Source organism: Rousettus aegyptiacus, unplaced genomic scaffold (genome assembly GCF_014176215.1).
Source record: "Rousettus aegyptiacus isolate mRouAeg1 unplaced genomic scaffold, mRouAeg1.p scaffold_m13_p_13, whole genome shotgun sequence".
NCBI lineage: Eukaryota > Metazoa > Chordata > Mammalia > Chiroptera > Pteropodidae > Rousettus > Rousettus aegyptiacus.
This window is the reverse complement of record NW_023416288.1, coordinates 56,380,493-56,405,586: the sequence shown is the minus strand read 5'-3', so window position 1 is coordinate 56,405,586 and position 25,094 is coordinate 56,380,493. Positions and strand designations below refer to the sequence as shown.

The window sequence follows — 25,094 nt, the reverse complement described above, 5'->3', positions numbered from 1 at the left end:
CCCAGGGTTAGGGACTCGCTCCTGCTTTAAGGTTTTTACAGAGGCTTCATTACACAGGCTTGACTGATTAACTTATTGGCCTTTGGTGATTGATTAAACCTCCAGCCCCTTCTCCCCTCTCTGAGGTCAGAGGAGTGGAGCTGAAGGTTCCAACCCTCTAATCACAAAATGCCCCCCACAACCAGCCCCATCCTGAGGTGACCTAGGGGCTTTTCATTAGTCACCTCATTAACATAACAAAACACACCTTTGTAGAGTTCATCACTTAGGAAATCCTAGGGTTTTAGATGCTCCGGGCAGAACTGGGGGGAAAAACATATATCAATTATACATACACACACACACACATACACATATGTATATATACACATATATGTATATATATATACATATATGTATATATATATACATATATGTATATATATACACATATATGTATATATATATCAAGGATATATATCTGTATATGATATATGACATATATATAAATGATATATAGATATATATCATTATAAATCACAATATCACACTAGTTTACTTCATGATATAACCTCTGACTTTTCCACGGTACCACAAAATTGTCTTGTCCCACAATGGTTTGCAACCTGCCCCCCACACACACCCCTACCCTACACATAAGAAAGAGACCCAGGTACACAGGTAGGTGGCCCGGAATTAATGCGACGCTTGTCTTCGGCGCCAAGAGACAGTCAATTTCCGCTCCCCGCCCCCTGCCCACCAGAACTTTAAAGTTTATATAGTAGCCCTACCGGGGTTCAGCCACGGTCCACCACCCAGATGGTCCCTACATCACCTTCCTCTCTCAAGGCTGTTTTTGAAGTGGCCCCCAGAGCGCGGGCGCACGGCGGGAAGGTGCCTTCCGCATCCAGGGGCGGGGCTCCGCCCGGACCCACCTCCGGGGTCGTCTGAAGGGTCACATCGTCCCCACGACTCCCTCCAACGTCTCACCGCCTTCGGATCGGTAGAGCTGCTGCTCCCCTTCCTTGGGCTTTTCCTGGGCTGTGGGTAGTACCAGTCTCTCCAGGAAGGAGGAAGCGGGACCGTGAGCCCGCAGATCACACGGGCTGCATCCATGAGAAGCATTTTAAAATTCTAACGAGAAAAATAAATTGTGAAATTACGTTTTGAATAAGGTTTAGGGAGACAAAATTTGCCATTAGTTACCTTATTCTCAGTCCTAGGGTTTTTAAGCTGGAAGAGAATTTGGCAATGAGGAAACAGGTTCAGAGAGATGAAGAGGCATCCAGGTGAGCTGCAGAATCAGGACCAGCGCCCCGGTCTCTAACTGATTTGTCCATTACTCTCCATGACTCCTCCCTCTTTCCCATCAACTGCTGTGAATCTGAACCCTTCTCTTGTCTCTTCATAGTTTTAAAGTAAGAAAATTTAACCTTTCTTCCACTTATTTAGTGTTAAAAGTCCACCAGTATCATGCCCAGCTCTTTATATTTAACTATTAGAGTAAAAAATAAAATAATGAAATGAAATGAAATAAATGGAATAAAGAAATAAAATAAAATAAATAAAATAAAATAAAAAATAAATAAAATAAAATAAAATAAAATAAAATATAAAATAAAATAAAATAAAAAATAAAATAAAATAAATAAAATAAAATAAAAAATAAAATAAAATAAAAAATAAAATAAATAAAATAAAATAAAATAAAATAAAATAAAATAGAAATAAAATAAAATAGTGGAGACCCATGCAGTGACTCAAGTCCATGCCTGGACAGGTATTCCCTGAGAAATGTGTACTCGCCTGTACCAGGATATTTAACAAGAAACTTGTTGTGTGTTTTGGCAAGAGTCACACATGATCACTGCATTCCTGGACTCTGTTTCATCAAGGTGGAAATGACAGGTGTGTGCCCAGCCCTGCATGTGCACTGCAGTCCCATGTCTGAACTCCTGCGTATGTCTAATGACCTATAGTGACTACCTACCTGGCCCAGGGGACACAAGCTTCCTTGTTCCAGTAGTTCTAAGTTTAGAAGGAGCCTTTATTATATTCATCTATCTGGGTGACAATATTTTGCCCTCCAACTGGGCCAGTTTTGCCATCAATCTTGTCGCCCTACCATGGTACCTTTGATAGTCCAGTACGCTTTTTGTCATTTCCCAGACCATATGGCCAAGTCATAGGCCACGGCCCAGAAGTCCATGAACATGTATCATGGAAGGAATTTGAAGATAGCCTGCATGGCTAACCATGCGGCCACCTGCTTTGTTCATCAGGTCTATCAGGGTCATCCCTGATGGTGATGATGTGTCTGTCCATCTTGACGGTATATGGCAGCTGCAGCCCAGCGATCCCTGTCAGGCTCTGATTCATTCATCTATGAACCAGGCCACATCTGCTGCAGGAACCTCCTCTGTACATGATCCCCAACAGGTGAATGGGGTACCAGAAGTTTTATAGCACCCAGAATTTGTTCTTTCAGATTATAGGCTACCTGTTTATGCACTCATATGACCCCTTGGGCCCTGGGTGACTTGGTCTCGTATAATCTTTTCTATTTGATGATGGAGCTTTGTTGTGCCTGCCCCACTTTGTAGGTTGGGTTAGTGTCCACCCAATTTAGGATGGACTGGTCAGGCCTCAGAAACATTGTAGACTCGAGACTTAGGCACTTTGTCTCCACTAGCGCCCAGTAATAGGTCACTCACCTATTTGGACCCTGGACAATGTGGTCCAAACAATAACCTCGACTGGCTGGGCCATTAACCCCAGTGAGATTCAGAGACTAGCTCAAGATGTCATCTTTTTACATGTGATTGTGGACGGAGCCCAATGGGACATTCCAACTGACGTTAAGGAGAAGCTTGCGACCGTAGTACCTCCAACATCAAAAAAGAAGCACAAAAGTTGGTGGGCTCTTTAGACAACACATTCCATACCTGGGCATTCTGCTTGCCCCGCTGGTGAAGGCCACACACACAAAAGCTCCACCTTTGCCAGGAAACTGAGGTGCGCACTGGAAGAAATACAACATGAAGTCAATCTAGCCCTGCCCCTGGTCTCCAAGAGCCCCTCAGCCCTTTTGAAATACACATCTCAGCAACACTCACCCATGCCCATTAGAGCCTATTCCAGGAAAAAAAAAAAAAAAAACCTGCTTCCGGCATTCAATGGCCAATCGAGTCAACCAGGAAATTCCAACAATGACCAGGTCTGCTGCCTTTGAACAACAGCTTCTCAAATGACCCCAAACATAATTATGCTTTATTTCCTTCTCTCTACATATATTTCCTTCCTCAGTATTTTTAAAAGATGTTTAAAACAGTCATGGTAATTTGTAGAGCAAATAAAAGCAATAAGGAGACCCATAATCTGGTAGCATATCTGCGGGGGTGGTTGTGTTGCTGAAGTGCCCCAGAAACCATTTCTGGCCTCTGGCCTCTCAGTTTAGATTTGAAAAGTGTGGTATATCATGCTCTGCCAGCTAATAATGATAAACGGTTTGTTTGTATTAAGTCTCTGAGAAAAGGTCTTTTGTTTTTCCATTCTTTAAAGTGGTGTATGAGACTTCAAAAAGTTAGAAGGGTGAAATTCTTTGTAGGTATTTGTCTAAGCATTCATTTTCACATCCACTGTCTCAGTGATCCTCTTGATAATTATGGTGTTATTGACCCCATCTGACAGATGAGAAAACAAAGCCTCAAAGAGATTAAGTCATCTGACTATTGCCACTTGTCCTCTAAGTATAACACCCAGAAAGAGAACCAGAGTTTTTGACTTATAGTCCTCTGTGTCTTTGCTTTCTCCCTTCATTTGGTCACTTAATTTAGGTTTCTACGCCATTATGTTTGTGTTTTAACACTATGTAAGGCGTTAGACCTAGTAAACCTTCCTAGAAGCCCTAGCGCCTCTCTGGACTTCAGCCAACAGCTCAGCTCAAGACAGTAGCATCTCATCTCACTCTGGCTCTGGGTGTACCTATGAGACATTGTCAAGACAAACTAAAAAGACCCCAACTAGACCAAGACAATAAAACAACAGCAAGGAGGAGGAAACAGAGCCCCCTCCTTTTTAACATTTCTTCATTTGTTCTTTATTCTTTCGTTCTAAATCATTTATTAATCTTCTTCTCTGGTGGAGAAGAAAATCAAGTAAGTACAATATTCATTGCCTGTGTCCAAGGAGTTTGTAATCTATATATATATACAAAATTTATTGGCAGTATCTTGTACTTTTAGAGTGTATAATGTGGAATTTTAGTAGACGTGTAGATTATAATTTTTTAAAAACAGTTTTTTCAGTGCTATTTATTGAATAATCTTGTGATGCTACCTTAATCTTAAACTAAATTTGCCTCTATCTGAACTTTATTCATTTTCATTAATATATGGGAGTCCATTGTATGTAAATATACCTCAATTTCTACGTCTGTTTTATTCAGGATGGAGGTTTGAGTTGGTTCTAGTTCGAGGCTTTTAGAATACAACCCAGCCCTTCCCCTTCTGTTACATGTGATGTTAGAGCATGCTTTCTTCATGGTTCTCTCATAGCCATTGTGAAATGTCTGAGTGTGGGTATCTCACATTATTTTTGCTAATAATACTATAGCCTCTTGAATGGTCTGGTTCCCCAGCCTAGGCTCCCCTATCAACCTGGCTGCCCAAGAACACTGATCACAGTGGAAGAAAGAGTGTCACTGGCGAAAGACTGTAACCACAGGGGACCTTGACCCAGAGCGTAGCGAGGGAAGTGAGAGGAAGAACAAATCTATGTGAGCTATTTTTGCACAAGGAGACAGAAGACTCTGGGCAATCATTAGGGAAATCCCTGCCATAAACCTCTCCAGCTGCTCTGAAGACAGGCTCCAGATTTCCTAGTTGCATTAACCCTTAACCTCAGTCACCAACACTTTCTTGTAGGCTCCTACGTCACAATCCTATATCCTCAGACACTATGCCTCAATGCCCTAACCTAGTTTGTCAGCAAACCCAATTCTCATCACCAAAGAGCTCTCCTCTGGATAATCTAGTGGCCCAGGGCCACTGGAAAATTTATTTAAAGGGCCAGTGTGCCCTTTTGGAAAACTACATAGACCTAAGGATTGAAAAATTGCATTAGAACTAATAATTGGAAAACATATACTTTAGAAGTAATGATTTAAATTTGGCATGGCAGAAATATAATATTTGGGTATGATAAGTATAGTTGATTAATTACAAAAGAACATTGCTTTGATATTGGATCAATGGCAGTTCATGATGCAAGCCTGTAGAAAAATGTAAAAGCTAAATTAGTTTGAATTGATTGATACAGAGTACCATGTTTAATATACTTTGCCAACTAATATATCAATTAGGGAATATTATAAAATTTAAAGTAAAATTCCCTATTGGTACTAGGGCCCTGGCTAAAGTTGAAATTTCATATTATAGTTCACATCGTCAGCTATTTATTTATTGTACTGGAAAGTCATTGTAGAGTTTCCAATTTAGACATCTAAATTCTTTCATTATGACATGATTCACTATGTAATAACTAATATTCATTTACCACTAAAAATTTACAAAGCAGTGTTTCAGACATAAATTAGAGATCACTAATGATTATCCAGGACATATTTTGTAGGAAGTGTTTTTTTATTATGAAAATTCCATCAGTATAAAAATAACTGCCATTAAGATTTAGGGTATGCAATACGAATACTACTTTCAATTTATCTGTATTTTTAAATAATATCAGACTTATAAAGAAATTTCAAAAATGGTATTGTTCCAGAAAAGTTGCAAAAATCAGACCAGCAAGATACCAAGCAGCACTTGGAGAGTTTATTACACTGTTGGTTTTCAAGGAGCTAGCACCCTGAAGATCTGGGCCCGGAGCTCAGTTACAACATTGCTTATGTAGAACTTATTTGGCATGGGCCGATTGGTTAATTTGTCCTCAGACAGTTACAAAGTGTGGGAGTTGCTATGGATTGCAAGCAGTTATATTTGTTGCTTAGACAGAACAAGCAAAAGGGAGGATGAGTCTTCAGTTACTTTTGAGTATGGCCTATATGGCAAGCATATCTACAGAAGCAGAACAAAGAACTGATTAGCCTTTTGAGTGCAAATTCCTCTTCAGTATAACTGGCCCTTGCCAGTTATTTTGTAGAATGTCCCACAATTGAAGGTTGTAGTAAAATAATATGTTTGGTCTTTTCCCCAGTGTCTGCTAAAACCATTGGGATTTCTTGAGTGATAAAAATTGTTAGCCTAATCAAGTTACTCTTAACCCTAGAGAGCTTAAGGTTGGGGGCTGGTTTCCAAAAAACTGACCATGTGATAGAAGGTTAGAGCTTTCAGCCTCAGTGGAAGAGAGAGAGGCTGGAGACTGAGTTCAATCACAATGGCCAATGATTTCATCAACCATGCCAAAGTAATGAAGCCTTGATAACTCCTGAACAACAGGTTTGGGGAGCCCCTGTGTTGGTGACCACATCAATGTGCTAGAGAGACCATGGAAGCTCTGCACTCCCCCTCTCCATATTTGCCCTATACATCTCTTCTGTTTGCCCTATATAGCTCTTCTTGAGCTATATCTTTTATAAAACTGTAATTATAAGTATAGTACTTTCCTGGGTTCTGTGAGCCATTCTAGAGATTATCAAACCTGAAGAGAAAGGGGTGGTTGTGGGAATTCCCAAATTTGCGGTCAGCTGGGCAGAAATGTAATGACATGGGGACACTCAACAACTGGTGTCTGAAGTGGGACCAGTCTTGTGGGACTGAGCCGTTTAACCTACAGGGTCTGTGCTAACAGGGTCCAGGCAACTAGTGTCAGAACTGAATTGAAGTGTAGGACGCTTAGCTGGTTTCACAAAACTGGTCTTGGAAAATGACATGTGGGGTTATCTGATGTCTCCTCTTGATTAAATGATTTTGTTGACCCCTCCCAGTGCATCATATCAGTAAGCACGTGATGTTGATAAGTCTCATTACTGAGATATTAACTTTGATCAACTGGCTGAGGTGGTGTCTGCCAGGTTTCTACACTCTAAAGTTATATTTTTCCCAAACCTATTAGTTTTAACTGTTCCAAATTTGAAGATAAATATTAAGCTATTTATAAGTTCTTCCCAGATGTCAAACAGAATTTTTTAAATTACCAGCATAAGAAAATAGAAATCCATTAGAGAAAATAAAAAAAAAAATGAATTTGTATAATTGGGAAATTTTTAGAGAAAATAGATGAAATGCAGAAAGAAAAAAGGAAAAAACCTCAGGTTTACTTGTTTCAGCAAAATATAGTACTAAATATCACTGATTGGACATGATATGAATTTACCTTCTATCTCCATGTTGATCATAACTGAAGAATTTTCATTTAAACTGGAAGAGAAAAAAACAGACTCCACTAAACCCAATGTACTTTCTGTGAATGCAAGTACACATCTATAACTTGACTATTTGAAGGAAATTGTAGTTGATAATAATCTACTTTAAGTTATAGGTAATAAGTTTTGGAGAACATTACTCTCAAATTTCTCCAAATGATGAAAAATATTACTAGAACTTTCTATTTCAAAAAAGTCTGTATTTCATCTCTATATCAGTCTTTGGGAAAGGAAAAAAATCTGTGAAGCTCGACAATAGCACAAAGATTGATAACATTTATTGCATGCTCTTAGTAAACATGAAGAAAATTAAATGCATAAAAACAATGGTATTAGGCATTTAAAATTAAACTGTGATTTGAAAATATACTATAATTATTAATCCTATGACATAGACATTATATGAAAATAAGATAAAATATGTGCAATTGTTAAACAACGTGGATGATTCATTTTTTGTTGCAACAATTTAGATGATACAAGAGCTTTACAAGCATATAATGATAATTTTCTTCATCTGGCAGAAACCACAACAAATGGTAACATTAAATGCAGTACATTTTCTTAGATTACAAACATCAAGGGCAAATAATATATTATTTGAATAAGGTAAGAAGTGTTAAATACTGTCTATTTTAGATACAACTCCTGATACAAGCTATGTAGGACAGATTTTCATTGTTACCAGATTTTGGATTTCAAAAGGGCAAACATATATGTTGGTGGGAGTTCATTCAGTAAATGACATGACTAGAAAAGACTATGTATTTTTAATAATGGTGACTGTTGACGTCCCCATGAAAACTACAAAAATAGCTCATTAGTCAATGTCAAGTATCAGATTTACAGCAGTAAGAGAAAGTGCCATCTTAATAGGGTCGTAGGTTCAGCAGGGGAAAGGTTTGGGGTCTGGGCTTAGGTAATTTAATTCAAGTCCTTCAAGACAGGGAACCGGTAGGGATTGGGCAAAGTTTGTGACAGTAATTTAGAACTGGTGGATGGAGCAAGTAAGTCTTGAAACAAGTCTGGTTTAACTGGCTCTAGTTCTGATAAGCAAGCTATTCTTCCAGGTAAGCATGCAGTTTTCTTGATAAAACTGTTTACCACAACTGAGGCAACAGTTTGCCCTGATAAATTGGTTTGCAGGAATTTCCTGAAGCAAATGATGAAGTTATTTCTTTATTGGTTTACGATCTTATCTTCCTGGGCTAGAATTTCCTAGAGAAAAACATTTAAAGTATGTTGACACAGATAATATCAATTCTCGGTAGGACGCCTGCAAAAAACTGAATCCAGACAAAATAATTCGAATGACTTAGGATCTGACAATACCACAGATACCCATGGAAGACATAAGGGATCATAACAACAAATACCTGAAAATAATTACAAAAAATTCTATATTCCTTGGGTTTTTTAAAAAACTTAATAGAAAACATGCAACAAATCTTTTAGCATCAATGTTGTAGTTTACTGAAAAATTAAGGAAAGAGAAATTTGAAGCCATTTTTGAAAAAATGAGGAGAAAGTCAAATTGAAGCTACCATGACAGAAGAAACTCAAAGAAAGAATACAACACTCTGTTAGAAATTACTGCAATATTAAATGTTATATTTTTCTGCAATACAAGTCATAGTTTTGGTTTTGAAAAATCATCATTTTTACATTTATTTTTTGCAGTACCAATTTGGCATAATAGCTTTGATAAAAATATATGTTAAATGAAAAGTAATACAGCAATAAAAATTCAATGTACACAATGCCCTTAAAAGCATCAAAGGAATTAATACATTTCTTGAAGATAAACCAATAATGTTCGGGAAAGATACATTGGTGCTAAACGAATTGCAGAATTTCTTGACACTGATGACAGCCCTTCTAATATAGGCAATACTGAAAAAGGAATAAGAAATTTCAATTCAACTGAGAATCTCATCTATGATGCGAAACTGTATTTCAAAATCAATTTTCTTTTCCTATACTAAGATACCATAATGTCATCTTTAAAGGAAAGTTTTAAAATGCAAAAAGACTAAAACCGTTTTTCAGTGTTATAAATTGCATATGTAATTTAAAGAATTCCAACAAACTTGGACTGCTGCAACTATGGTGAACAAAGTCAGGAAAACGATACTTATGGGAATTTAGTGTATAAGGAACTAAAATCCTAAGCCAATTTCTAAAATCTACACTTACAATACTCCAGTTGAAGTATTGTGCTATATTTGCAACCGTAACTTACAGGACATATTTCTAATAATTTTTTTGTAGCTCTCAGGATTGAGATGAATAATGAGCCTTTATTAGCCAGCCAGCGACTGACTCTCTACCACGCAGGATCAGAGAATCAGCCCTGCGCTTCCAGAGGAGGCAGCTTATAAAGCCTAAAACCACATCAAATTAGCAAGCAGGTTTACAGAAACAGAAGTTGGCCAATAGCATATCTTTGCACAAGACATCTCCTAGAACCACACCCTGGTTAACATTAAACAAGCAGATTACAGAAGCAGAAGTTGGCCATTTGAAAATTTTCCACCCTTAACAAGGATAAATTTAACATTGCAGTACCAATTGTCAATGGAGAATTTTATAGCTTCCCAAAAATAAAGTTTATTAAAATATGCGATGTCACAAGAAAAACTTAATTTCTTTAGAAAACAAACACTAAAGCAAATAGTCTTTGAAACTGTCATAAAGAATTTTGTCTTTGAGAGAGCAAGATATATATAACTATTTTAAAACAGATTTATTAATTTCTATTGATTTATTAAGTATCAAGAGAGTTATTGTGTGTTTAATAATTTAATTTGTAAAATTTATGTAAAATGACCTCAGACTTGCCATAATTTTTATTAAGAAATAAATAATATACTACCTTCAAAAATTGTACTTGAAGAAAAGAAAACTAATTTATTCAAGGAAAGGACACTTTTTTCCTAATTCACACAAAGGCTGCATATAGTAGCCAAAGCACAGTCTCAATATATTAAAAACATAACTCTTATATGAATAAATAGTGGATGCATGTCAAAGATTTATTAAATCTATTAATAAGCAAACCAGCAGGATGATAAAACCAGTTCAAAGGAGAATTTAAGAAAGTGGAATTTTTACAATAAATGAGGGAGAAACATGCTGAAATAAAATTGCTAAGTTACAAGTATATGGTGGTTAAAATCCTGTGCACCCTGAAGCAGGATTCGCACTTGATTGTATCAAAAACAAAACAAATTTAAACCCACAAATCACAAGAGAACTGAAAAGGACTTTACTAAAGATTTTGCAGAGATGATGTGGGGGTGGGAAAAAATTTTTCCTTCTACCCGTCTAAGTTCTCCTGGCTGGTCTAATAACCAAATTGATATTAGGCATTAACAGGAGAAAATTACCAAATTTATTACATATGTACATACAGGGTTCCACAGGAATCTGGACCCCGGGACAAAACGGGCTCTTAAGGCTTCTATGCCATCTTGAGCTAAAGAGAAAGAGGAGGTTGAGGTTTCAGATTTCCAAGAGGAACAAGGCAATTCACATGGTGATAGAAAAGCAAATGTTTGGTAAATAAATGTTTGCTGGGCCATCCTTAACAATGAGACACAGAGAGGACTTTGATCAAAGAGGTCTTGCTAGGTTCCTCCCTGTCTAGCACACTTAGTTCCTATTAAACTGTAGTTATCTATGGTAATAGCTCCCTTCCTAGAGCAGGTCCTCTATCTAAATTCCTTCAGATAGGTAGAGGGAAGTTCAGAGTTTCTTCCTGAGTCATTTCCTTTCTTAAAAATAACCAGCTTAAAATAATCAATATCCCAAAAGGCAAATACTGCGATGGCAAACTCTGCTCCCCCTCAATGAAAGAGAAGGTCACGCTGCATATCTCATGGGGAAGCTTCATATTTTGAAATCCCATTACACACCTGCACCCCACATTTCCTGCCCAGCTTCTGTGCTACAGTATTCCCCATTGGTCTTCCCTACCGCTTTCCCTGTCTCTTCTGTTTTCTAGTGCAGAGAAATACAGCCTTTTGTTATGTTGCAGCCTCATATCAGCAGCCTTTAAGTAAGTAAGTAAGTGAATGAATGAATGAATGAATGAATGACATTTTATGCCGATGAGGTTCAAGACACGATACTCCAGTAAGAGCAGGAAGGTCACTCTGAGTTCCTCCACCCTTCCTCTTTGAAATTGGTCGTAAATCTTTCACATGAGGGGTGGCCTCCCTGTACCCAAAGGGAGGAAGACATTCTTATCACCAGAGACTGGGACTTTAGAGCTGAGAAATCTGTGTGACTAAACCTTGTTAAACAAACCTTTAGCTTCCTAATTACTTCTTCATATCGACTACTCCTAGTCCAAACCTCTCTGCCTTGTCAGTTCTTCACAAATTTGTTTCTTTGTTTAAAAGATATAAAAGCTTTCTATTCTAGTCGCTTCTTTGGACCTTTATTCTCCCATGTATATGTAACAATTCGATAAAATTTGTATGTGTTTTTCTCTTAATCTGTTTCAGGGAGTTTAATTTTCAGTCCCAGTTTAATTTTCAGAAGATTGAAGAAAAATTTTTCCTTCCCTACAATGTGTTAAGATCCAAAATGAATAATGAATTTCAAATCAATTTAAAAAAAAAATTTTTTTTTATTGTCACTGTTGGTTAAAGTGGACCAGCCTTGCCTCAAAAAAATCTTAAAGGTACGATAAACTGGCCTGTGTGTTTCCAGTCATTATTTTCTAAGCCCTGACTCTGTGTTCCATGTTTTCATATCTGTTATCTCACTCAGTTCTTACTATAAGGATTATCACGGTCACCACTTAACGAACTAAACAACAGAGCCTCAATGAGAATGACGTGTTAGAAGTACTAATAAATAATAAGGCTTGGATTGAGATCTAGGACTTCGAATTCCTAGTCCAGAGCTGATTTCCTATTGCTCAACTTGGAATTTATAGCTCATTTGTTCTGCTCATGTAAATCCGTGAATTTGTACTTAATACAAGGTGCTGCTTCGAATCTATTAACTATTTCTTCTACTCCAGCATTTCTCAACCCCAGCACTATTGACACTTCTCTTTTTGCAGGAAGCTGCCCTGTGCATTGTAGGAGGATTAGCAGCATCCACTAGATACCAGCACGACCTGCCAGGCTTCCCTATCCCCAGTAATAACAAAATCAGCTCCAGTTGAGAACCATTGTTTCACTCTGTGTTGAATTCCTTTGGAATCTGCATCCTCTGTCTTCCCTTCGGTCTGTACCCTCTGCTGCCTGTACCCTCCGCTGGATCTCTCTGGACTCCAATAGGCTCCTCTCCTGCAGCAGCTGACATGCTCATTGTGAATCTCTACCTGTTCTTGGAGGGTGTCCAAAACGTACTTACATCAGCTTGATTCTGTGTGTTAGCTTATCCAATCTACTTGATTCAGTGGAAATTCAAGACCAGGGGTTAAAATTGAATTGGCTGCTGAAGAATGATTTACTGGAGGCTCCTGGAAATGTCTCTCACAACTGGATTAACTATTTTGATTACTTCAACCCATCAATTTGTTGGGAAATAAAGGAATAGCCATTTTATTTATTCACTTAATTTATTCAACTTAATAATTTATTTAGATTCATTCATTTACTTATTTAACTGATACTGGGTATGAGATGACTGTTTTTTTGACTAAATTGAACAGTTAAAATGATCAGATTGGTTGTGCATTTATACTCAAGCAGAACGCAGCTTCTATCTCAACACAAATTAGTTCATATGCTTTATTCCCCAGAGAATGTAGTTTGGTTAATAAATAATCACAGTTTTCAGAGGCTGTTTTCAATCAGTCAATTTTCTTTTTGTTCCAGAGAGACTAGGAAATTATTTTTCTTAAATTTCATGAACTATTTTTAAAAATAAATGTTTGAGGAGCCTTTCTGCTTGTATAACAACGCTTTTCAGACAAGAGGTGTCATTTATTAGTGTGTATATGGAACTCAGTACAATAAATGCATTTCATTGTACATCTATGGTGGATTTCCTGTGTGATGGAGGGAAGAATAAAAGGAGACAGACCAGAGGGTTCACGTCACACTAGATTTCTTAGGAAGCTCGTAAAAAGGATTTACTGTATTTTGATTAATCCATCCTTCATCCACCTTGAGTGTCGCCATGGCAACCAGATATTTGTTTCCCAAAGATGAGCTTTCATACTGTGGAAAATTCATTCAGCTCCATACGAAACCCCCTGTATTCCAGGGTACCAAATCTTTGAAATTCAGCGTGCATAGACAGCCACTCCCAAACCCTCGTCTGTGTTACTGATCCTAATGCTAGAATCATTTTATCAATTACAAGACATGATTGATATTTTGAAGCCTTTTCTCAGAACCAATAGAGACATCTGTTTTACCTCTATTCCTCAAAAACACCAAGTGTTTTAAGCTTAGCCTAAAAGAGGCTAGCTTAACACCATAGTCATTATGGTGTTTTGTTTTATTTTGTAAGATACATTGTCACATGTTATAGTACCTCAAAGCATCCACCAATTGGGTGGTCCAGTAAATAAATATTGCCTTTCATCAAAAATTAATGATCCCTTCCTCAAAACACAGTTATAAAGCAGAATCCAATTCAATGTGTACTGACATGCAAAGAACATGCATTATTTTATAAATAAAGTTGCGCGATTTGTCCAAAGTCTCACACTAGTTAGAAATCAAGCTGAAATGAAGACAAAAACTGAAAATCCCAGCACACAGCTCTGCCTACTGCGCAGCAGGGGAGGCTGAGCAGTACCCCGACTTATGTGCTATTTGTGTCTTTCATTCCATGGGAACAAGAACCCCCCTCCCCAACTCTCTAGGGTTTAACAGAGAAAGACGGCATGGATTGAAGGGTGGATGGATGGATGGATGGATGGATGGATGGATGGATGGATGGATGGATGGAAGGAAAGCTCTATGTCAAAACTCTGGAAAATATACACCTTTTTAAAAAACTACATATCGTCAGAAGGTGTTATCTATATATGCCTTGCGCTCTTTTCTTTTTCGTGACCATGAGTTACTTTTATAATCAATAAAACAACAAAAATATTTCCATTTGGGGGGGAAAAACTCAAGAAAAAATTGTTCTTCAAAGTTCAAAGTATACTCCAAAATAAATCTATTTCTGATGTAAAAAACAACAAAAACAAAAAAAAAACTTGACCATTTATGCAACTGTGATACAGCGAGTAGGATTTGCACAATTTCTCTCATTATTCTATTTTTTAAATCACCGAGTGGTTTGTAATGTTTTTATTAATGTTTATTCATCACAGATTCTTTTACTCATGTTATGGGACTAATAATTTCAGCTTTTTCCCTCCCTAAAAGTAATATTGAATTAGTCTGACACACAGTTTAAGAATCATAACTTGAATTATTGGAATTCATCTGGGAAGTCCAGTCTCACTTAAAATTGCTGCTGTCTGCAGTGTAATAAATGTGATCGATGGCCCTCCGCAGCAGTGCAGTTTAGCTGCTCCTTCATCGCTGAGAGGGGCCCCTTTGTGTGTGTGCATGTGCCTATTTCTTGAACATTCTGCAACGGTTTCCAACAGGAGCTCTGTTTTGAGCCTCTGGTTCACAGTTATTTAAGAATAGACTGTTATTTTCCAATCACCATGGATCAATTTAGATTGCCTGAAAGAAAAAGAATCTTATTGAAGATTGATGACTCGTAAAAGAGTAAAAATACACCCAGAGAGAGCCCTTATCAATTCTGTCTTACTCGGCTCTGTCATTTGGGGCTAGAAGCAAAAAAAAAAATAAATAAATAAAGATTAAAAAAAATAAATTCTAATGGTAGTTAGAACTTTCAGATAATCATCAAATTTGGCTAATGAAGACTTAAATTAGTCTCAATTATGTTTTTTAAGTAATAAATGTTTAGATAAACTTCTAAACAAAGTAAAGCAGCTTTTAGCCATTTCTCCTCTCTTCCCCCAGTATCTCTCCAGAATTCCTGATCCCCCTCTTTTGGCTCTCTTTCATCCTTCCACTGTATTTACCACTTCAATTAATAACTTTAGGAACAAATTACTCAACACACATGTTGCAATTGGTTACAACATGACTGTGTATAGGGATAAAGCTGAGAACTTAAGAAATACCTTATGCTACCTTGTGGGATACTTAACTCATAAGTTAAATCACTTTTTTTACTTAGTAAATTTATAAATATAAATATCTGAAGAAAAACTGAACTGCATAGAAGCCTTACCAGGCTTTTATCTTAAATACAGTTCAAAAACCAAAATCACAGACTTTTGGATTCAGAAGAGATCTTACAGACTGTTTCATATATTGTGAAACCAAGGTAGTTTGAGGCCACGTGACCTAGCCAATATTACAGTGTGAGTTATAACAGATCTATATCCTCCCTGGAATCTTTCCACCCTATTATTCTGCTTTTCCGTGGGGAGGGGGAAAGAAAAGTATATACATGACCTTGCTCATTTAAAACAACAGTCTCGTAAGGTGCATATTATTAACTTGATTGAAGAGATAAGGAAACTGAGACTCTGAGAAATTATATAATTTGTCCAAGGTCACAAGGCTACTAAGATAAGCGGAATCTGAGCCTGAAACTGTAACCCGAGTGGATTCTATGAGCAGCCTCTGTCCCTACTCACATCCAAGTCCAGGCTATTGATGAAAGGCATTGATGAAAAGAGAAAAAAGGGGGGGGGGGGAAATGGGCCCATTGAGGAAAATTCACATCACATGTCACTTTAGACAAAAAACTAATCAAATTTTTCTCTAGATATTTCTGCTATTTCCCCCAAAAGTTTCTTACCCTTTAGGGTTTCTCTTTCTATGATGTCACAGGAGAAAGGAATTATAAATGAAGTTGATGGAAGAACGTAAAAGAGAATATCTTTGTAACCTAAGATGGGGAGAGATTTCATAAACATGATTCGAAAGTGCAAGCCATAACACAAACTATTGATGTACACAATTATATCAGGATCGAAGATTTCTATTCAATGAAGGACTCCAGAGGGAAATTAACAGACAGCAGAGAATATGTGAATATATTTGGATGTCTATGGGAAGGAAAGGGTTAAGCAGCAAGTCTGCAGTCTCCTCTCTTTTATTGGAGGAAAAGAGAGTGGGGCGGAAGAGAGGCAGATGATCAGACCTCATCAACTTGCGAAGATGTTAATGAATATTTCCTATGGAAGAGCTAAGTAGAGGAGTCCTTATCTATGGAATGTGTTTAACAGAATGAACCTGGTTGGTAAGGCTTGCTTGTGATAAACAAAGTAGAAATCTATGAATTTATGGGTATGGCTCAAGGGAAAATATGTAATGGATAAACCCTCTAGGTACAAACTGGAGATGTTTCTTGAAGAAGCTTTCCAAAAAAAGATATCTTTATTAACCAGTTTGCTTTCTATTTTCTTTCATGACTAGTGTGCACCCCGAGAAGAAAGATACATTTGAGGTGAACCCCAAGAAAGAATTTATCTGCTGAGTGGATTCCCCATGGTCAACTGAGGCCCAAATTTTATAAATAAGTGTAGCAGCCATTTGCTGACAGGGGATCCTCCTGTACTCTGTATACGGGGAAGTGTCTGGGGCTGAACTCATGACTTCCCATGCTATGCTGGGCTCCTTATACAGTGTGAGTCAACCCTTGCAGGGAGACCCTGGTTTCCTCTTTCCAACAATGAACAGAGATTTCCCCCATCTAATCAGAACTGCTCCATAATAACCAATCAGAAAGCATAATACAAACCAATCAGGACTGAGAGATCAGACCAATCAGAACATACAAATTTAAATACCTCCTTTACATAAAACAGACATAATTGGGAACCTGGGCAAAGCATTCTGTTTAAAAAACAACTTCCCCTTTGTCTTGGGGTAGCACACTTCCAGTTTTCACTAGAGGCTGCATTTCAAACCTGGTTAGCAAACTGTTTCATCAGAATAAAGTCTCTCCTTTTTTCACATATCTTTTGGAACTTTGATTTACACAAATATTGAAATAGCATCTTGTTTTTACTTATATATGTGAATAATTTAAGAATTTAAGCCAACTCCTATGTAATATTTTGGATCAGTCTTCACCTGAGATTTGGAAACATTTAAAGCTTTCGAAATAGGAATCCATTCCAGAGAGAATGACAGAATATTAGCCTTTGCAAATGTTTGTCTAATCTTGGAACCTTGAACCTGTTTACTGGCTTAACCGTGTGGTAGGAGGGAACCAGGGCCCAACAATAATCCTACAGATTCACTTGCTATGAGTAATGACCATCTGCTGGGGTCTGGGGAGGACCCAGCTCAGTCAATTTGACTGCTTTGGTTTGCATGATAAAGGAAGGTCACAGAAAGTCAATACAATTGAGAGCAACTCCCCGGGTGGCAGAAAAGATCTGTAAGCAACCGGCACAAATGGCCCGCCTTTTAGGACTGCAGCTCCGTAAAGAATACTCTCTCTTTGGAGAATGCACTTCTCCAAAAGGATGCTACTTACAAAATAAAAGCGAAATTCAAGAACTACATCTCTTTAGGTGGGTTTAGTATTTTTGTTCGTTTTCTCTATTACTGCATGGAGAAGAATAAAACGAATATATCGATTTTTTTTTTTTTAATCTCAGGTGCAAAGAATTTATCATATTCTTCATTGTTCATTATTCATTAATAACATGAATGCATGAGTGACTTTCTTCTATTTAATTATAAAAATATTTTCTCCTTTAGGCTCAAACTCAACTCCCAAAACCTTTCTCCTTCCCATTCTAACATGTTGGATAAATATTCTTAAATGTAAATGTTTTATGAAAGAACAGTGAGCCAAAACCTCTACTTTCTCACATGTTATTTTCCTATAACAGTTTTATGAGAATTTTTTTAATTAAGGATCTTGTGTTACTTGGATAAGGTAAACTATCCATTGAAAAGTTTGTTCGAATAACAGTAAGCATTGGCGAGACACCTGGAAGTGAGTAGGGGTGGGGAAGCTCTGCTTACTTTAAGACGCGGCTGGCTTTTTTTGTAGAGCCTGCCAACAGAATGGCCAATAGGACAAGAGCAAACAGAAACACATCATTCATTCATTCATTCCACAAATATTTATCGAGCGCTTGCTTTGTCTAGCTGAGACGGAGCCCGGAGGCCTAGCAACCGATCACAAATTATGTTTGCAATTGATGCTGTCACTTATTAGCTGCCTGAATTTGTGCAGATCACCTAAATTCTCTGTATCTTAAATCTCTTCATTTGTAAAGGGAGAAAAAAAAACAGAACCCCACTTCCTCTGCACAACTGTTTTGAGGATAAAATTAATAGATATTGTGGGATATGTTAAAGAAAAGCCACAGGTCCAAGATGATCATTTGTGCTGAAAACCCATGATACTAAACCTAGATTTAATACCTGTTCTAATTACAGTTTTACCCTCTCCCAGAAATGTAATCTTCATCAACCAGTCTGGCATTTTCTGGCCAAGTGTAACTGAAATTTTGAATTTCCTTAAAATGACTTGTTTCTCTTCTCTTTCTCCTTGATTCTAACTGGCCTAGTACTCGCTTGCTTCTTTTGCTTCCTTATCCTTCTGCATGCTGCACAAACACTCCCTTGATTATTAAGCCCTTATGTCAGCATCAAACAGTCTTAGGAACAAAGCCTCATGTCTGTTAACCACAGAAAGAGAGTTTCAGTCAAGCTAAAAATAGCATCATGCACCTCCAGACCCATGAAGGCCCAACAACCCTACCAACATCTCCTTGAAACCAGACAAAACGACACATGACTGACATCAGGATCTGATGCAATGGTCAACTGCCTCCTACCCTATCCTCAACTAACTCCCTTAGCTACCATGACTAATGAGTTTTCTTCTATGTATCATATCCCCTAGATGCCATGAAGGAGCCACGTCTTTGAGTTCTAGCTCATCCGTATCTCCGAATGTGACATCATTTCCTTAAATAAACCTTTACTTTCTTTGCTGCAAACTCCTGTTCCTGTATCCTTTGGCTTTGATGCATGCAGTCAAAACAAACACCTTGAGTTTCAGTAACACAAACACCGGTATGGTAATCTATCACGAAGCCCCTCTTCCTCCCCCATAAAAAGATGATGATAAACATTGTATAATAAATACCATTCCCTCCCGTAAAAGGTATCCAAAATAATTCTTTCTTTTCATTTGCTAATAGCTCCCTTGCCCCACCCTTTTTCCTATAAAAACCTTCCATTTTGTACACCCCCTCAGAGCACCCTTCTAGTTGCTAGATTGGATGTTGCTCAATTTATGAGTCACTTAATTCAAGCCAATTAGATTTTCAGATTTATTTGGTTGAATTTTGTTTTTGAACCAGTAACAGAGTATGCTACCCCAAAATATGCTTCTTTGGCAGTAGGATTATTTTGAGATGATTATTCTGAGAAAAAGCAGACATGGGAGAAGCTCTAAAAACAGAGTTGAAGTTACCCTTTGTTAGGGAGATGTATGCTTGTAAAGGAAATCTTCATTTGTTTGTCTCTCTCTACACCAGGAAGAGAAGGCTGACTCTAAATCACAAGAGAATCTTGTCAATAGAGAAGGAAAGCTGCATAACAAACCTGACCTTTTATCTTTTCCTCATAACCTCCCATAACTGTCCTCCTCCCTTTTCCCCCAACATCTTTCTTTCCTCTTTAGCTGAATACGGTATTTAAGGCGGTTATTTGGGGCCATTTCAGAGAGTTACTCAATTTTCCTGGGTATCAGCCATGTGTACATGAGGTATACTTGTTAATTAACTTCCATTTGTTTCTCTTTTAATCACTCTTGTATTACGGGGGTTGGGTAAGAGGGGAGGGCCTCAACCAAAAACAATGAAAAATAGAGGGGAAATTATTTTTCCTCCTCTACACAAGTATCACTACTATTATTTCAATAATGTTGCTGTCACCATTGGGGGTGATCTAAACTCATTATTGCCGCATTGGCACTGAGGGGACTTTGGTTCTTTCTGCCAAGGCGGTAAAGAATTATAGGTCAGCAAAATTTAGGGAAAGTAGGATTTATTAAAGTACATTGCAAGAGAGAAACAGCAATGGCAGAGATGGCTGTAGCCCCATAAAATTTGGGAAATGTACTTCATATAGATGGGTGGTTTGGGGGAGGAGAGTCCTAGATGACTGGCATGTGAGGTCATTTTGATGACACTCTGTCTACGGAGCATGCTATTACCCAGAGTTCAGTCTGTTATAATTAGAGCTATGAAATTCTGGGCATATGTACGATATTATAATGATGGTATAATGAGACTAAGGTCAAGCAAAGACAGTGTACATACTAATGCACAGGCATTTGTGGCCAGCCTAAACCAGTGGCTATTTTGTGGTTTTGTACTTCCTTGTATTTAGGATATAAGCATATTTTTAACTGTGAAATGGGTGTTTCTGGGAGTTCTTAAGGGCAATCCCTGGGTTGAGCCTGCATTCCCACACCCTCCTTGTCACATGTATACCTAACTTATAAAAGGACTTCTACTCAAAGAGCAAAGTGAGCAGATTTGTACTCTGAGAACCCTCTCTGTATTTACTGACATGCTAGAAAGATGTACCAAAATGTTAGCCATGATATTTCACTCAGCTTCGACTTAAATCTTTGCTTGGTTCACTTCTATATTACCCGATATTATATTAACTACTGGTTCATTGTCTTTGCCATCACTCTAGAGTTTACCACTCTATCTCCCAGTGCCCTGAGCAGTGCCTGGCACAGAAATGTGCTTGGTAAATATTTGTTGTCTGAATAAAGAAGATGATAGGCCATGGATGATGTGGATTTTTATCTTTGGTGGCTAGGTTAGCTATGTTGTTATTCTTAGGCTTAAAGGGAAGATTAGGTCAGAAGAAGCAGGAACTTAGTGAATTCTGGTTAAACACATTGAGTTTGATGAATTTGAGGGGTTTGGGGGAAACAAAACAGCCATGCCAACTAAGAGCCCTCTGTACTGTTGAAGAACAAAATTCAACTGAGTAAATTTTTAAAGTCTTGCTGGCTTTATTTAGTGATTTAAGAATCGGGCAGCAACCAACCTAGCAGATAGAATGGAACTCTGAAGTTATGCAAGGTGAGAGGTTTTTATAGACCAGAATGAGCAGAAACAAGGAAGTCATACTGCACATCTTCTGACTGGTTAAAACAGAGTTTCTTTCCTTATATGGAGTCAAGGAAAGTCTTAAAGCTGGGTTGGTAACTTGTACTGAGCAGGCAAGCATTGATAGGTTGACTTAGGCCTTCTTTTTCTGGAAGAGCTGAGCACAGAAACCTAGTTAATTTTTGGTTTGCTGATTGGGGGCTTAGCATGTGCGATTCTGTCTTGGGCCAATTTTGGTTATTTTAACAGTGCCAATATAGAAGAAGGAGAGAAGCAATTGATTACTGAGTAAACCCAATTGGATTTACACATGTAAAGTAACATGAAAGTGACTACAAAATCTGGTCGAAATTTCCCATGATTTTATACAGTAAAGTAGAGGAAAGAACAATGAAAATGTCTCTTACCTTCTTAGGAGATAAATGGATGTGGCCGTGATTGCTTCCTCCACACCAACTGAGAGATTTCTGAATTGGTTTCTTGGGAGGTAGGTGTTTAGAGTTCCAAGCATTAGAAGGTCTTGGTCTTATATCATAAAACCCAAAGATGGGGCCTCTCTGGAACTTATCTCTTCTCTAAGAGAGGCGAGTGTGGTAGCAGCTGCTTCCTGCCACAAAAAAAGAATTTCAGCATTTTACTCTTACAAAAAATACAAGTGAAATTGCTCCATAAGAAGTTGAATATGTGGGACTGGAACCTTGGAGAATAAAGTTGGGACTCATCCTTATTTGATGTTATGTTAATGTTGGAAACACACTGACAAAATTACCCTCCTCTAAATTCCTATTTTTAACATGACTTAAAAGTCACTCAAAATTCTTTCATTATCGTCCCTCCCATTTGAGTCTTCAAGGTTATAGTTATGATTGTTCCATTGGCTCATTTTCCTGAGTATGAAAAATATTTGTTTTGCTCTCTTGTTTTCTTTAAATAGATGGAATCATTCAGTTCTTTGAGGATGAAGGAGGAAGAGGAGAGGGGTAAAAAAAAAAAAACTTTCTTGCCTTTTAGAGTCAATTAAACAAATTGGTAGAGTCTTATCTGCCCTTGAGGAAAAGGACATCTTTATTTTCCAGGGCTGAAAATTTACACTCTTCCTTGGGCTATAAGAAGGAAAAGAAGTGACAAGAGCTTTTATCTTGAGAACAAAGAAAGAGACAACGCCATACAGGATATAGAGGTGAAGTGAAAACTAGAGGGAAGTAGCGGGAAAGGAAAAATGACCAGTGGGGACATTGTCCAACTTCTCCGTGGATGTGTGCACAGGTGGCTCAACTCGCTCCCTAAGGCCAAGCCAGGACTGTAAGAGTGAAAAATTCTCCAGTAAATTAGTCACTAGGGCAAGACAGGGAGCAGTGATATCGTCAAGCGCCAGCTCCCAAGAAAGCAAAAAAAAAAAAAAAAGCAAACAACATCACCGCCAGGATGCAGATAACAGAACTGGCTACCAGCTACCAGGCCCTGATTGCTATAAGATTTAAGAGTCCCCCAGAAACAACATTTTTGCACCAGACAATAACGGCCAACTTCTGCTTTATAATCTGCTTAATGTATAACTCGGGTGTAGTTCTGAGAGATGTCCTGCGCAAAGATATACTAATGGCTATCTTCTGCTTCTGTAAACCCGCTTGCTCGTTTGATGTGGTTTTAGGCTTTATAAGCTGCCTCCTCTGAAAGCTCGGGGCTGATTCTCTCTCTAGTGGGGAGAGTCAGTCGCTGGCGGCTAATAAGGGCTCATAATTAATCTCAGTTGGCTCCATGGGTCTCAGATTTGAACACACCACAACAGTACGAGCGTCGGGGAGCACTTCGTCTAAGATACGTATATATAACGAGCCCAGGGAGAAACCAACTAAGCAAGGACGACACACACACACACAAATAGTTGCCAAAGCATCACACAAGTTCAATCATACCAGATTTTGATAGATTTCAGTCCTAGTAGACCACCCGGCGGTGCTGGCAGAGACAAGACACGTATTAAGCAGTGACCAGTCGATGTTAGCTCAGATGCTGTCGATCTGTGATGGTCGATCAACAGAGAGTCCTCTTCTTCAAAACAAAACAGTCAAAAAACCAAGAGAAAAAAAACGTAGTCCCGAAAAGATAGAGACCACGCCACGCTCTCTAAGTCTACGTTAGAGTTCTTTTCATTTTTATACTCTATGATGATGTCTTCGGTGTCTTATCAGCCAGCCTCACAGGTGTCTGTTTATCTTACACACTTCGAGTAGCTAAGACATTTTGGGGGGGGGTTATATTATCTAGGTTACACACACACAGACCACTGCAACAGTAGCAACAGAGAAAAATACAACTTTTAAATTCTTATAACACACACACACACACACACACACACACACACACAAAATCATATTATGTTTGCCACTCAGATTACTATAACAGACAGCCAGGAGGGTGCCCCAAGAGAAAGAACAGTCCAAGAACCCATTTGTTCCTTCCAGCTTCACCCAACGCTAAAATTGAGTTTTCTCTGGGAAACCAACTTCTTACCCTCAACACCTAAATCTCAGGGGTTAGTGAAAGGGTTCAGAACAGGTCTCCCCAAGATCTGCTCCTTTGGCATGTGGATTATTTTCACCGGAAGGCAGCTGAGACCCTGAGAGCTCACGAGAAACTTTTACCTCTCCCTTAAAGAATTTTATTTAAAGAGTTATTACCTCTTCTTCCTCCACCACCTCCTCAGGACCTTTTAATTCTTCCTTCTTAATGAAAAGAGCTTTATTCGTTGATCGCAAAAATTTCATATGCTTATTGTAGAAAATTCAAGCAAGATAGATAATTTTTTCAAAGTAAAAATGAGACAGGACATCGCTTGTAAAATTCTTAATCTTTTTAGTAAACCTAGTTAAGTTTTCTTCCCTGCTTTCTTTAGGAAAAAGGCCCTCTCCCTCAAATCCTGATAATTGCCCTCAAAACTGGAGACTCAGATCCTCTGGCTATTGATAAGGGTCATCAGCCCATTGTTTGCAAAAATGGTGTTAAGCCACACAGGGCCCTTAGAGTCTGAGAGGGGAGGGGACTTTAGGCCAAAGGTCTTTTTTAACTCTTTAAGAAATATATTAACCAAGCCTGTTTTTCTTTACTTGCTTAATAGGAAAATTAATAATAGCAATTAATAGATATATGGTTTAAATAATAAGTTTGTATCTTCTTTTCCTAGTCTAGGGACTGAGGCAGCACTTCAGCAGAAAACCCAAGACCTCACCCTGACTAAGGCAGAAAGGGAAAGAGCTCAATGAAACCCCAGTAGGCAGGGACTATGGCCAATCTCAGCAGGAAGCAGATACAGAAGAAGAGACCTCCTGTCCCTCAACATCCATACTAATAAAAAGGGGGTTCATCGTTCTTAGAGGAGTTAGGCAGGAAAGTTAGGGGGTTTTGAGTCTGCCTGCAAAGACACTGAGGTCTTCCTATCCTAGAAGGCGTCTGCCCTAATCCGCCTACAATTAAGCGAGCCAGAAGGCATTTTTTTTTAACTCACACAAAGAAACAAGTAAGCAGAGAATTAGGTACCAGTTTAAGCTAGTCACTTATACCTGTGCAACAAAGACCCCAAGGACTTTCAAATAAAGGGACTTCATT

General features: G+C 38.1%; 1 long non-coding RNA gene across 1 annotated transcript; it reads right to left on the bottom strand.

Annotated features, from left to right (window-relative positions):
* Positions 1 to 533: 533 nt before the first annotated feature.
* LOC118610769 lies at positions 534 to 23,596 on the bottom strand. Its single transcript, XR_004954035.1, has 5 exons — positions 23,405 to 23,596; positions 21,896 to 22,095; positions 7,312 to 7,355; positions 2,925 to 3,001; positions 534 to 1,113 (listed from the first exon to the last, which is right to left on the bottom strand). It is a non-coding gene; the product is annotated as an uncharacterized LOC118610769 (long non-coding RNA).
* Positions 23,597 to 25,094: the final 1,498 nt, after the last annotated feature.